This window comes from Petaurus breviceps, unplaced genomic scaffold (genome assembly GCF_028583685.1).
Source record: "Petaurus breviceps papuanus isolate PSGF00001 unplaced genomic scaffold, PetGlider_PUasm1.0 91133, whole genome shotgun sequence".
NCBI classification, from domain to species: domain Eukaryota; kingdom Metazoa; phylum Chordata; class Mammalia; order Diprotodontia; family Petauridae; genus Petaurus; species Petaurus breviceps.
In genome coordinates this window covers 27,539,177-27,553,450 of record NW_027187419.1, presented here as the reverse complement: position 1 = coordinate 27,553,450, position 14,274 = coordinate 27,539,177, and the positions used below count along the sequence as shown (strand labels likewise).

The 14,274-nt window shown below is 36.8% G+C and overlaps 1 long non-coding RNA gene across 1 annotated transcript in view; it reads left to right on the top strand.

The window, feature by feature from the left end:
* LOC138155190 (uncharacterized) overlaps positions 1-14,274 on the top strand; it is an 89,674-nt gene that overhangs the window by 50,890 nt on the left and 24,510 nt on the right. The gene's annotated exons all lie outside the window — the stretch shown is intronic.

The following is a 14,274-nucleotide window of genomic DNA, read 5'->3' as shown; positions in this document are numbered from 1 at the left end:
CAGTTGGGTATAGAAATCTATCTTACCCAAAAGAAAAATAGAAGGAGAAGAAATAAGAAAAAGGAAGGGGGTGACAAAAGGAAGGGTGAGTTAAGAGAGGCGATGATCAGAAGTAAGACTTTTGAGGTGGGGCAGGGTAAAAAGATAAGGATAAACAGAAGAAAATAGATTGGAGGGAAATGCACAGCTAATAATCATAACTGTGAGTGTGAACAAGATGAACTCACTTATAAAATGGAAATGGATAGGGGTGGCTAGGTGGCACAGTGAGTAAAATGCTGACCTGGAGTCAGGGGGACCTGAGTTCAGTTCCGACCTCAGATACTTAACACCCACGCAAAAAAAAAAAAATTAGCCATGTAACCTTGGGCAAGTTACTTAACCCCATTTGCCCTCCAAAAAAAAAAATGGAAATGGATAGCAGAATTCCACATAAAATGGAAGTGGATAGCAGAAAACAAGATGTTGGGGCAGCTAGGTGGTGCAGTGAATAGAACACTGGCCCTGGAGTCAGGAGGACCTCAGTTCAAATGCAGCCTCAGACACTTAACACAAAAAAAACTAGCCGTGTGACCTTGGGCAAGTCACTTAACCCCAATTGCCCTAAAAAAAAGGCAAAAAACAAAAATAAAAAAATAATAAAAATGAAAACAACATATTGTTTTCAAGAAACACCTTTGAAATAGAAAGATACACACATGTAAGGTATAAAAGGTAGAAGTAGCAATCAGGATCTCAGAGAAAGCAAAACGAAAAACAGACCTAATTAAAATAAACAATCAGAGAAACTACATTTGAATCTATGTACTATAGATAATGAAGTCATATAAATTATTTTACAAGTTTCTCTGATAAAGACTTCATTTATCAAATATAAAGGGAACTGAGTCAAATTTATAAAAATAGGAACCATTTCTCAATTGATAAATGGCCAAAGGATAAAAATAGGTGGTTTTCGGAAGAGGAAATCAAAGCTATCTTTGTCATATGAAAAAATGCTCTAAATCTCTATTGATTAGAGAACAGCAAATTAAAACAACTCTAAGGTACCATCTAATACCTATGAAATTGACTAATATGACAGAAAAGGAAAATGACAAATGCTAGAATGGATGTGGAAAAATTGTGACACATGCACCGTTGGTGGAATTTTGAACTGGTCCAACTGTTTTGGAGAATAATTTGGAACTATGTCCAAAGGGCTATAAAACTGTTCATATAATTTGATCCAGTAATACCACTACTAGGTCTATATCCCAAATAGAACAAAGAAAAAGGAAAAGAAATCATAAGTACAAAAATATTTATAGCAGTTCTTTTTGTGGTGGCAAAGAATTGGAATTTGAGGAAATGCCTGTCACTGGGGAATGCTGAACAAGTTGTGGCACATGATTGTGGTGGAATGCTGTTGTGCTATAAGCAATGATAAGGGGCTTGATTTCAGACAAAGATCTTTATGAATTTATACAGAGTAAAAAGAGCAGAGCCAGGAGATCATTGTACAGAGTAACAGCAATATTGTAATAATGATTAACTATGAAAGACTTAGCTACTCTTATCAATACAGTGATCCAAATGATTCTCATGAAATAATTCATGATGGAAAATGCTATCCACCTCCAGAGAGAAGAAGAATGATTTCTGAGCACAAATTGAAGCACATTTTCTCCTTTATTTTTATTTATTTTTTTTAAGAGACATGCCTAATATGGAAATGTGTTTTGGGACATTACTTGCCTTCTCAATGGGTAGAAGGTAGGAAGAAAATTTGGAACTAAAACAAAAAAAAGGATGTTAAAATAAATAATAAATAAAAATAGTTGACATTCACAAGAAAATTTTATTGAGTCAATTGAATCTGGCAAACCAAGAGGGGAAAAAATAGAAAGTAGAAGAAAGAATATGCAGTGAGGTTTCATTACATTGGGAAGCTATTTCCTTTGTCTTCCAAAAAATTATGAGAGGCTTAATATTGCCTAGAAGTGTCAGGTTTTCTTTCTTTTTAGGTCAGTACATTATACATCTTTTATGTAGGTATGAATGCTATCTGTGGTTTAGAAGAACTACTATAGTTTAATGTTAGTGGTATTATTCTTTTTGAGAAGCTGTAATTTTACGGTGATTTCTAGGTTGGGATTTTGCTCAGAACAGCTTTGCCACAATAATTGGACTGTCGTATTGACGGCCTATTCATCTTTTGCCTGTTTCCTGATATCCAACATGAGAACTCTGCTGAAGAAGGTGGGATTTGAGGACAAACATAAACAGTACTCCCATCCTCCCGTGCAGCTGGCATTCTGTTGGTTATGGCCGCTATCTTGGCACTTGATTAGATTCGTATTTAAAATGCTGTTTTGGAGTGTGTTAAAAAGCTTGTTGTCAGAAAACTGAGGTCCTATAACTGTTCCATGAATAGAGATGGTGCTTTTTTTTTTTCTTGAAGCAAAAGAAACAGGACACTGGAAAAGGCATATTGTGTTTCTGAATCCACTGAGCCCAGACAGATGCCATAATAAACTTCTGATTTGCCCAAGACTAAGCACAACATGCTAGTTAGGTTCAGGACACAACTTGTACATACAGGAGAAAATTTAAATTATACACTTTGTAAATATACAGCAAAGGTAGGGGAATGGGGTGGAGAGCTACCAGCTCAGTGGAACAGGAAAGGTTTTACATGCAGTAGATGGTACTTCAGCTAACCTTTGAAGGAAACTAGGGATTGATTCTAAGGATTGAAAGTGAAGACAGAGGACATTCCAGGTGTGGAAGTTGACCTGTGCAAAGGCACAGAGACTTGAGATGGATTTTCATGTGTCAAGGAGGCCAGAATGGCTAGTCTATGGATAATGCAAAGGAGACTACTGTGTAATAATTTCAGAAGGGTAAGCAGGAACCAGATTATAAAGGGCTTTAACACTGAACGGAGGAGTTTGAATTTTATTGTAGAGACAATGAGGAGCCATTAGAGATTTTTGAGTAGCAGATTAATACGGTCTGATTCCTGTGCTTTAGGAGTATCACTTTGGCAGTTATGTCTGGGTAGACTGGAGAGGGGAAAGGCCTGAAGCTTGGAGACCAATTAGAAAGCTCTTTACAGCAGGGTAGGTAAGAGGTGCTAAGGGCCTGAATAAGGATAATGCCCAGGGAGTGGAGACATGGGATGAATATGAGAAATATTGTAGAGGAAGAATCAATAATACATGGTAATTAATTGGACATGGGGTGGGGTAAAGGTAAGTTAAGAGTCAGGTAGGACTCCAGGGTTAGGAATCTGGATGACAGCAATGACCACATAAATAAGGACATTAGGAATATGAGTGGGTTTGGGAGGAAAGGTAATTTGTTCTATTTGGAATATGTTGAATTTGAGATGCTATTCTAGGCCAGGCCTAACTCAGGCCAGTCCAACAATTTAGGTTAGAATGAAATGAAGCTCTTGTGGAATATAAGATGCAAAAAACAACTTATTTGTGATAAAATTATAAAGGATACAATTCCTAATTAAATACAAATAAAATACGACTTCTCTCTGTGTTAGCATTCACCAAAGTAATCAGGAACAGCCAATCAGAAATATTAGGTAAGAGGAATTCTACTAAAACCTTTGGGCCAGTAATTCCTATGGACTTGGTCTTTTATGCTTCAGAAGGTAGGGAAGGTAAATTAATAGTTCCAACCTCAGTTCCCCAGAACAACAAGACTGAAGGCATGATGTGTCTGATCCCTTAAAGGGAAACTAGTCCAATCTATATTAAACAGGCACTTTTCCTATCATAGATGCTTATGACATATCCCTTTGGAAGGTTCTAAAAGGAGTTGATGATGTGGGACTAATGCACAAGAGAATAAGGAAGGCTTTATCTATCTATCTATCTATCTATCTATCTATCTATCTATCTATCTATCTATCTATCTATCTACCTATCCTCTCCATTTACCTCAATCATTCAGAAAACTTTCCTTCTTGGAAGTTTACTCAATCAAATTATTCTACCCAATTAAAATTGTGCTCTCTGTTATATCTATATCTATATGTATGCAACCAGGCCATTCTCTCTCTTTTCTCAATGAATTCAGCACTTAATTCGACATTCTTCTCTCTTCTCCAATTCCTGTCCTTTACTAAAAGACTAATAATATCCATATAGATGCTCACTTACTCAGTAGCTTCCCAATTCCTCTGCTGCTTTAAATTCCCAAATATATTCCTTTACTTTACCTCAGGGGTAATCATACACTTGTTCTTATTATTACCTACAGCTGTTCCATTTACTTAATCAGAAACTCAAATATTCCCCTATCTAACCTTGACGTCCTATAATTTGACCTCTTCCTTTGTTTCAATCCTCCTAAACTTATTCTTTGCCCTCATGGAGACCTCTAGTCTCTCCATACCTCCACATTTTCTTGGGCTATTGCCTTTATTCTGATTTTACTTTTTTTCTGCTTGAACCTTAGCCCATTTATTGACTATTTCCATTCTACACTGTCCTCTGCTCTTGAATCCCTCAACCCTTTGTCCTACACCTGTGTGTCTCTTGCCAAACCTCAACCCTAAATTACCCTAGCCATCTGTCTCTTATATTCCTATTTAAAAGCTGTTGAATGTATTTATATAGATTCTCAGAACCTTGCTGAATGGATATGTTATAAATTCATGCTATCAAACCTCAATTTGACCCTCACTGCAACAAGGCAGTCCTTTTAATTATCCCTAATTTATCTTACTCTTTACAAAAATTATTCCAAACATTCTCTTCCCACCCCATATTTCCTTCCCTTCCAACCTCATTTGAAGCCCTTGTATTTTCAGTTAAGACCTTAAAACCTTTTCACATCATCTCCTCTCTCCTTTTTTCTCAATCTCTGACAAAGAGGTGGAATAAGGCCAACCTTTCTATATGAGGCTTTGATCCCATTACCTCCCATCTTTCCCAGAAGAATACATTCTCAATCCCTCTCTTCAATTTCTCTTTATCTACTTGTTCCTTCTTTACTGTTTTTAAATGTTCCCAAGTTTTCAACATCCTCAGCATAAATTTCACCAGAACTTACTATCCCTTCAATATCTCATAGTATATTCCTTGAAAAAGGTATATGCACACTCAACCAATATTACGCCACTGACTGTGGTTGGCTGACCATGTCTGACTGTTGAATGGTATCTGAGGCAGAACAGGGAGACATGGAAAAGGCAGTAATTAGTCAAAGTGAGTCTCTTTCTCTTCCTTGTTCCTGCTTGGCTGTTCAGCTAAGAAAGAGAAACTTTATGTCTCTGAATGAAGAGAAGCTTCAGGCTCTTAGCGTCTGGGGCTGAAATATGGTCTTAACTAATAATGCTGCACTACTATAAACTCAAGAATTTATTAAGCATTTACTATATAACAGGAATCATACCAAGTGCTGGGGATACAAGCAAAAAGAAAGAGAGTTCCTGACCTCAAGAAGATTATATTCTAATGGGAGAAGACCGCAGCTGAAAAGGTGATGGAGGATATATATTGGTGAAGTCTGAACTGTGAAGGATGGTTGAGCTATTCTGCATAATGGAGGTTCTAGGGAGAATGAACTTTTAGATGTGGCCTATGGGGTTGGAAGGAAGTAGCAGCTAATATTTGCTTCTTCTATAGGTTCAAAATAATTTTATGACATCTCCAAGGGAAATTTTCTCTGTATCATCTTTTCAGATTATGGTTTCATTTGATGAGCTTCATGGGATCACAAACTGACCCAGTCTTGACAGGTATAGAGCAGCACATCCAGCAGAGATGGCCTGAGGAACTTAGGCAGTTTTGATCTGGGAACTCTGGAACCTGGCTATAATATTCCTAGGAGTTTTCTTTTTGGGATCTTTTTTTTTTTCAGGAGGTGATTGGTGGATTCTTTCAACCTCTATTTTGCCCTCTGGTTCTAAAACATCAGGGCAATTTTCCTTGAGAATTTCTTGAAGGATGATTTCTAGGTTCTTTTTTTGATCATGGCTTTTAGGTAGACCAATAAGTTTAAAATGATCTCTCCTGGATCTATTTTCCAGATCAGTGGGATTTCCAATGAGATATTTCACATTTGCCTTCTATTTTTTCATTTGTTTGAATCTGTCTAATAGTATCTTGATTTCTCTTAAAGTCCCTAGCTTCCATTTGCTCCAATCTAATTCTGATATATCTCTTGCTCCCAACTTTCCTATTCTTGTTCAAGGTACTACCATCTTCCTAGCCCCCCAGGCTCCTGACCTTAGTGTAATTATTGACATCTTCCTTGTGAAGCCTATGTGGATATACAAGTCCTCACTTCCACATATCCGACCTTGCACTTGCTTTACCTCTCTGCACATCAAACCCGCTCTTCCTTTCTTTCCACTTTCATAGTCGCCACCCTAGTTAGGCTCTCATTGCCTCACCTGTAGATGATTTCCATAGCTTCTTAGTCTCCTTGCTTCAAGACTCTCCTTAAACCAATCTATCCTCCATTGAGTTTTTCTTAAAGTACAGATCTGACCTTATTTTGTTTTTAATCCATATAGTTCACTGGCTCCCTATTTGATAAATCTTGGAGCATTCTTCAGAAGATAGTGGTGAATAGAAGGGTCTGGTGTGCTATGGTCCATGAGGTCAGAAAGAGTAAGACATGCCTGAATGACTGAACAATAACAACAAAAACATGGTGTGGGAATATAAAACTTGCAATCGTAGTTTACTCTAAGTAAACCTGAATGCCTTTGTGTTTGCTCAAAAGTCGACTTTGTGAGGCAGAGAATAATAGGTAATTTGGTTTAAAAAAAGAGAACTCCTCTGCTGATTAAAAGATTATGTAAACTAAGGAGGAAATTGTATTTTATATGTGTTTCAAGAGGTATTATGATGGCATGCCAGTGTGCTATTCCCTTAGAAATATATTCATTTTAACATTGTTTCTATTGTTATTTTTTAGTTGTCAGCTGTAGTTATTTTGAAGATAGGGTTACATATAGAATAAGCTTCTAGAAATGAAGGGACTATGAAATTAACAGTCTAATTATCCTTAGCTTGATTAATATTAATACTTGACGTTATAGGATCAAGAGCTGAAGGAAACCTTAGAAACAATCTAGTTCACATCCTTTTTGTTTTTTTGCTTTTTGGAGGGCAATTGGGGTTAAGTGACTTGCCCAAGGTCACACAGCTAGTTTTTTTTGTGTTAATTGTCTGAGGTCGGATTTGAACTCAGGTCCTCCTGACTCCAGGGCTGTTGTTCTATTCACTGCGCCACCTAGTTGCCCCTCACATCCCTTGTTTTAAAGATGAAGGAGCCAAGGAGATATGTTCAAGATTATAAGGTGTTTGAACCCAGGTTCTTCAACTTTAATGTCCCTGGTTACCACTGCATCACAACCTAATAGTAAAATTTGTTTTTTTTTTTATGAGAAGATGCTGATATAACTAATTAGCATGTGAACTCTTAGAGGGCATATATTGCCTTCTACCTTTCTTCGTATTCCCAGCATTTAGTGCAATGTCTGGCACACAGTGAATGCTTAGTAAATGTTTATTGACTGACTATTGTGCATAGGATCTAGAGAGTTAATAATCCTCTATACATATATAAAAATGTGATTGATCATGGAATGTACTTCAGATACTAGTACCTACTACTTTTTCTAAGTAGATTTCTTAGATCAGAGGTATCAGATATGTGGCCCAATGTGGTGCACAACTTAAGTGTGGCCTGAATCAGACGAAATTATAATTGAAAAATATTTCATAAAATAAATAAGAATGCAATAAACCACAGATAATGTTAATATGAAGTTTTCTAAGTCAATATCTGCCTACAGGGATCTTTACATATGGTTTAGCAGCCTCTATTTTTACCAAAGTTTGACTCTACTCTCTTAGATAATGACCCATTCAATGAAGGGTCTTTGATTTCCACATCCCCAATCTATCTATCTACCTGCCTCCATTGTTTTCCATAAGACCACTGTTATGCTATGTGTTGGAAGCTGAGATCTAGCCTTCCTCCATACTAAAACATCACATTGTGCTTCTAATTGTACATCTCATGATCTAAGTATTATTTTAGTTGTTCATAGACATGACATAGCTTATCTCCCTTGTTGGATCAATAAGATCCATGAAACATTTCTTCTAGTAGTTGCTTCTCCTTGGTTCTTATACAGACCAGACATACTACCTTGCTGCTGCTATCTCTTCTTCTCTTAAGTACTGCCAAGCAGAGCTATGTTGCTGGGGGACTGGCTTCATCCCAGGACTTTCTCTCTTGACACTTGATGCTCAGCATGGTTTGGAGGTAATTCTGATGAAACCATTCCAAAAGTCAAGCAAGAAGTTTTGATTGTGTGGGGAGGTTACCTCTGCCAGCTGGTACACAACCTCAGGCTTCTTAAGTCTCTTCATACTCATCAAAGAGATTTGCTTATAGGACAGAGAATATTTGACAGACTATACACAGAAAACATGAAATTAAAATTTTTAAAGTTTTTGAGAGAAAATGAAATGGACCAAACTAAGCTGGTGGAAAACCTTTCAAATTATTTTCATCTACTATCTGTTAATAGCCCTATTCCCACTTTTACCATGTCAATCGAGAGCTTCTGGGCCTTGAGTCGTACTTGTAGACATCAATTAATTTAATTTTATTATTATTATTATTTGCTTTTTGAAAAGCAATTGGGGGTTATATGACTTGCCCAAGTTCACACGGCTAGTTTTTGTGTTAACATCAATTCATTTTAGAAATATATTATTTTTCCTACGTTTCTTGCATTTCCATAGACACTGGCATAATCTAATAACATCACTAAGTAGAATATCCACAATGTTGAGGGGCATGGTGGATTCCTTGAATCTTTGAACTGTTGGGATACCCTAACAAGACTGAGCAGTCTTTTCTGAGTGGGTTCTTTTTTCTTTACAATCACTGGAATAATTTCATTTGGCTTGGCAGTGTGGATGGCCTTATATTTTTAGCTTTCCCTTTAAATACAACCCAAACTGAAATGTCTACAGTTTATCATCAAGGCGATTTATTTCTCAGTTGTTTGAGTTGTCCTTAGGCATATATCCTATTAGTTCTCGGTAGGTCAATGCCTACATATTCAATGTCTTTCCCTCTGTCATAAAACCTTTATCAAGATTTAATTACCAAGAACATAGGATGACAGAAGTGCCTTGGTATTTTACGTTGAATTCTAATTAAAATTCATGTGAAGCTACCCACAACTATTTTGGATTTTATTAAATAGAACACAAGACAAAAATAAAACTAATGAACTGCATAGGTCAATATATGAGTTCTTTTTATCATAACAACTGGGTTATAACTTATACAATCTAGAAGCATGGCAAAGAGTAAGCTATTTAGGTTTGTTTGTTTGTTTTTGAGCCAACTCTTCATCCCAAGATCACAAGAGCTCCATTTCATGAATGCCTCTGTCATGACTCTTTGATGGTGTAATTTTGAAAATTCAAAATTCTCTTTTCTAGTTACTTTGCACTCCACCTGCTCTCTCAGAGGCAAAAATGAAGGGACCATAATAGAAAAGCATGTAATTTCTCATGTTTAAAATATTGCTCAGTGATGTTTCTTATTAAAAAGTTCATCAAGTATGATGGGTTTTATGAACAGAAGAGTCCAGAGAAACTTAAAACTGACCTCAGAGACTGAAAGAAATGATAAAATCTGCCCTTCTGGCCCCATTCTACTTTCTGCTGCAAATTTCCAGTAGCAGGAAGTCTGATGGGTGAACCAAGGTTAGTACCAAGCAACCATGCATAGGATAAAGTGGGAGTAGTGAGAAAAAGCTAGGAGTTGAACCCTCTGAATGCATGATCAAATCAGACCTAAAGGGGAGGCGCTAGAGGCTGAAAATGGTTAGGTTAATAAAGGAGATTGGCATATTTGTCAGATTCAGAGAATGAAGGCTATTTAAAATTCACAGTAGGATTCAAAAATATTTTGTGGGTATGTGGGTAGGAAATGCCTTTGTTTTTAAGCAAGTTGTGAAGTCTCATCATTAATGCATTGAAATACAAATTTAAGTAAGTGTAGGGGATATAGAATGGCATTCTCAAATTGACAGAACTACAATGAATTATTGCATAAGGTCTATTTGATTAAAACAAAAGCTGAAACCTAGTGACAGTAGTTGAATTTCACTTGACAGCTATACACATGTAATTCAAACACCAAAATCTGCCCTTAGCTCACAACATGCACCTGTGGTTGACTTGCCTACCAGAGGGACTGGCAGTAACTAGTGGGAGTTGACTACTGGCTTAACTTAAAAGAGGAAAATGACATGCTGTTTACAGTTTAATAAGAATGTTTTGACTATTTGGAAGCTCTGATTTGGGGAAAGGACAAGTGTCCTTGAAAGAAACTGCCAGGGTATTGGTAACCAAAATTTTTAAGATAGGAAACAAAAACATTTAGAAAAGCTTCCACACATTCAAGAAACATTTGGAGATTAATAGAAGATGAACTCTTCATATTATGAAGTGCTGTAATGCAGAGATGTCAAATACCCTGCCTGTGGGTTGGATGTGACATACAACACTTCCAACCATATTAAAATGTAATTGGGACATATCGAACAAAATAAATAAAAATACAATAAAACAGATAATATTAATCTGTTGTTTTCAAAGTCAATATGCACCTATAATAGCTCCCATTTCTATGAATTTGATATTACTGCTCTAATGCACCATTGAATCTCTGTTCTCAACAATATTAGAATTCCCTTCAATGATGAATCTGTGCCTGCCCATCCTGTATGACTCTAGTTCATGTCCTTTTATAAGTTCACTTCTAGGAATCCACCTAACTGTCCTCTTTCCCTTGTTATCATTAAAACAGCATGGGGCTCTGGGGCTCTTTCTTATTTTCCCCTTGTTCTTGTAAGACTGTCTATATTTTATTGTTTTCCAGTTATACATATCTCTGATGACATTTTTATTTTATAATACTTTTTCATAAATACCTATTGGTGGTATGTGGCAACCAGATAATCCCTCTGTGCCCCCTTCCCTCCCCCAATCCTCTCCATTTTCTCTTCATAACTGTCGGGTGATTCTCAATTTCTTTTGTGTTATAGAAGTCCATGTCTTATAGCCATACAACAACGCAAGATGATACCATAGTACATAATTTCATACAACAAAACAATCATTTGAGAAAACATTTATGGATTGCCTATTATGGGAAAATTTTTGTGCTGGATAGTGTAGGAGATTGCAAGATGTCTCAGAAAAGGCTTCTGTCCTCAAGTGTCCTGTAGTCTAGATCAGCAGAGCAGACATAGGCACATACATAACTAACAGTACAAAGCAGCATGATATTCTTGCCAAGTGAGTGGTCCAGACAAAAATCAGTGTAGAAGTTCAAAAAATGAAGAGGTCATGGTCAGCTAGGATGGTGAAGCAAGGTTCCTTCCATATAGCAGATGCTCATTAAATATTAACAACTTAATGAATTGATCCTAGAGCTTAAGGACCATGACAATTTACCTGATTTTATAAATCCTTGTTATAATACAATGCATATTGGGGGCACCTATTCAGTACTGTGGGAGGGAAAGATAATGGAACATAAAGTCTTTTTAGTTACCATGGTAAAGGGAGACTGAATGGAAATGCAAAAGCAGAGGGCTGTGTGGTGATAGAAAACACAATAGCAGCAGGCAGCCAAACAGAAAAGAAGGTTACATCAAATCTATGCATCTTAACTGCATTTTCAGGTTGCTGAAAAACAGTATGTTGTTATCTGTTAATATCAAGCTGGAGATAGCAGTAAAGAAATGGTAAATGTCTGAAGGGAACAAAGAGTAATAATCATAGGCACAAAATTTTAAAAACAGAAATATATGTTCATGCTATAATAATGAGCTGCAAATCAATAGTCATTTGAATGTGGAACAGAGAATTGTAAAGTTCCACTAAAATATGATTAAAAAAAATAGGGACTGCAGTGTTTTGTAAAGATCTGTCGGATATATAAAGCTACATATTTAAAACTAGAACAAATAGAAATGGTATATACAGACCTAAGATCATACTATAATAGGAAGGCCCACTGTTTATTTAAATTTATCTTGGAAATAGCAATTAGATTAATGTAAGAACTAAGAAACACTGTATGGACTCAAGACCAATAATAAATAGTATCTATTCTTTATTCTTTGACAGTGAGTTACATTAATGGATGGTTTGTGAGATAGTGTGTTAATTGCCCTTCATGGTGTTGTCTTCGGTGATTAAAGCTCTATCTACCCCAAACATTTTTGGTATCCCTGCCTGCCTTTAACAGTAGCCATCATCTTAGAGCCCTCTAAGGTACCCAGTTTGATTGGCCAGTGAGTGAGGGCAGACTCACCGAAGGGACTATATCTTAATGGCTCGGGACCATACTTCTTATCCACCCACTTTAAGCATCTTGGGAGACATCATTTGGCTTGTTACAGGCTTATCCTCCAGCTACATGGTGATGAGAAGTGAAGTGATCAGCTTGTCCTGGGAGGGGAGTCTTGTTCAGTCGAGCTGAAATCAAAAGAAGCTATAGATGGAAAGTACAGAATTAAGTGTAGTTCCAAGGCATTTTATATTTTAGAATCTCAGAATTTTAGCATTCAGAGTGAACTTAGAGGTCATTTAGTCCAATCCCTCCCCTTTTGTAGGAATTTCCACTTTAGCATCTCTGACAGATGGTCATTGAGTTTTTATTTAAGTATCTTCAGTAACCAGAAACCTAGTACTTCACAAAGGGACCCCAAGGAAATGAATTTTCATTAAATTAAGCTAAAATTTGTTTTCTTATGGCTTCCTTGCAATTAGAAGTGTCCCAAAGTAGAATGAGATGCCTTGAGAGACAGTTTCCTATCACTGTAGGTTGTATGTGGAATTTTAATGACCATTTGTCTGGGTTGTTATAGAATGGATTCCTGCTCAGGTGCTGATTAGAGTAGATGGACTCTAAATTTTCTTTCAGATCCGAGATTCTTTAATTCTAAGAGCACATATATTGTTCTTAATTCTGCCCTTGTGGAGACCCACAGCATAGATTTAATCATTTTCCCAACATAACAGCCCTTTTCATACTTGAATAAAACTATCATGCCTCTTTCAAGTCTTCTCTTCCCTAGGGTAAATATTCCTAGTTCCTTTATTCTATCTTATAAGTTTTCCAAATTTCTTAACAATCCTGCTGATTTCAGCTCATCATTATCCCCTTGACCATCCTTCTCTAGGTCTCATCTAACCAGGCAAGAGTACAACACAACTATCATTTCCCTTGTTCTGAGCTCATTCTTACTGCAACAAAATGTTAAATTAACTTTTTGTCTTCACCATCACAGAGATGACTCCTATGCAGGTTTTAGTCTGCTAAACTCCAGGACCCTTTCCACCCATGTCGCTGTCAAGCCATTCATTTCTGCTATCCTGAGATTTTGCAGTTGACTTTTTGAACCAAGTAGCAGGACTTTAGATTCATCACTTTTCAATTTTCTTGCATTAGATTATTTCACTTTTTTATGTCACTCTAAGGATAACATCAACACGAGTAGCAATGGTTTTGAACATCTTCTGTTATGCTCTCCAAAGTGTCCATGGGAGAATTCATGATAACTAGAGGTTCAAAAGAACACAGAATAGAGTGACTCCTATGTAGAGAAAGTTGACTTTCATTTCTCCCTCAACCACAGTCCATTAAGCTCAAACAAGGCTGCCCCATTATTTGAGCAGTGTGTTTGAATTTCTGGCTTATTAAGTTTTCTTAAGGATGTTTAATTGGATGTAAGCAGATATATTATCTTTCTCTCAGATATGGTTATCTTTTTTGCCTTTTTGGAGGGGGGAAGGCAGGGCAATTAGGGTTGAGAGACTTGCCCAAGGTCACACAGCTAGTAAGTGTTAAGTTTCTGAGACCAGATTTGAACTCATGTCCTCCTGACTCCAGGTCCACTGCTCTATTCATTGTGCCACTTAGTTGGCCCTCAGATATGGTTATCTTGAGAGATTGATTATATATAGCTCCAGATCATTGACTTTAGAAAACCAAGGCCTCTAGCTGAAACACTAGTATGTCATGATATAGGCTGTGCCAGCAGGTTTGTGTCCTGGATGAAGGAAGAAGTTGATAATTGATGAAAAATAGAGCCTGAAAAGTAAAATAGTGGATGGTGACCCCACTGTGACTGGAGAGTCATGACAAAAGTTTTCCCAGATGGAATGTCTGTCTTATTACCTTGCCTCCTTTGGCAAAGGGAATGTA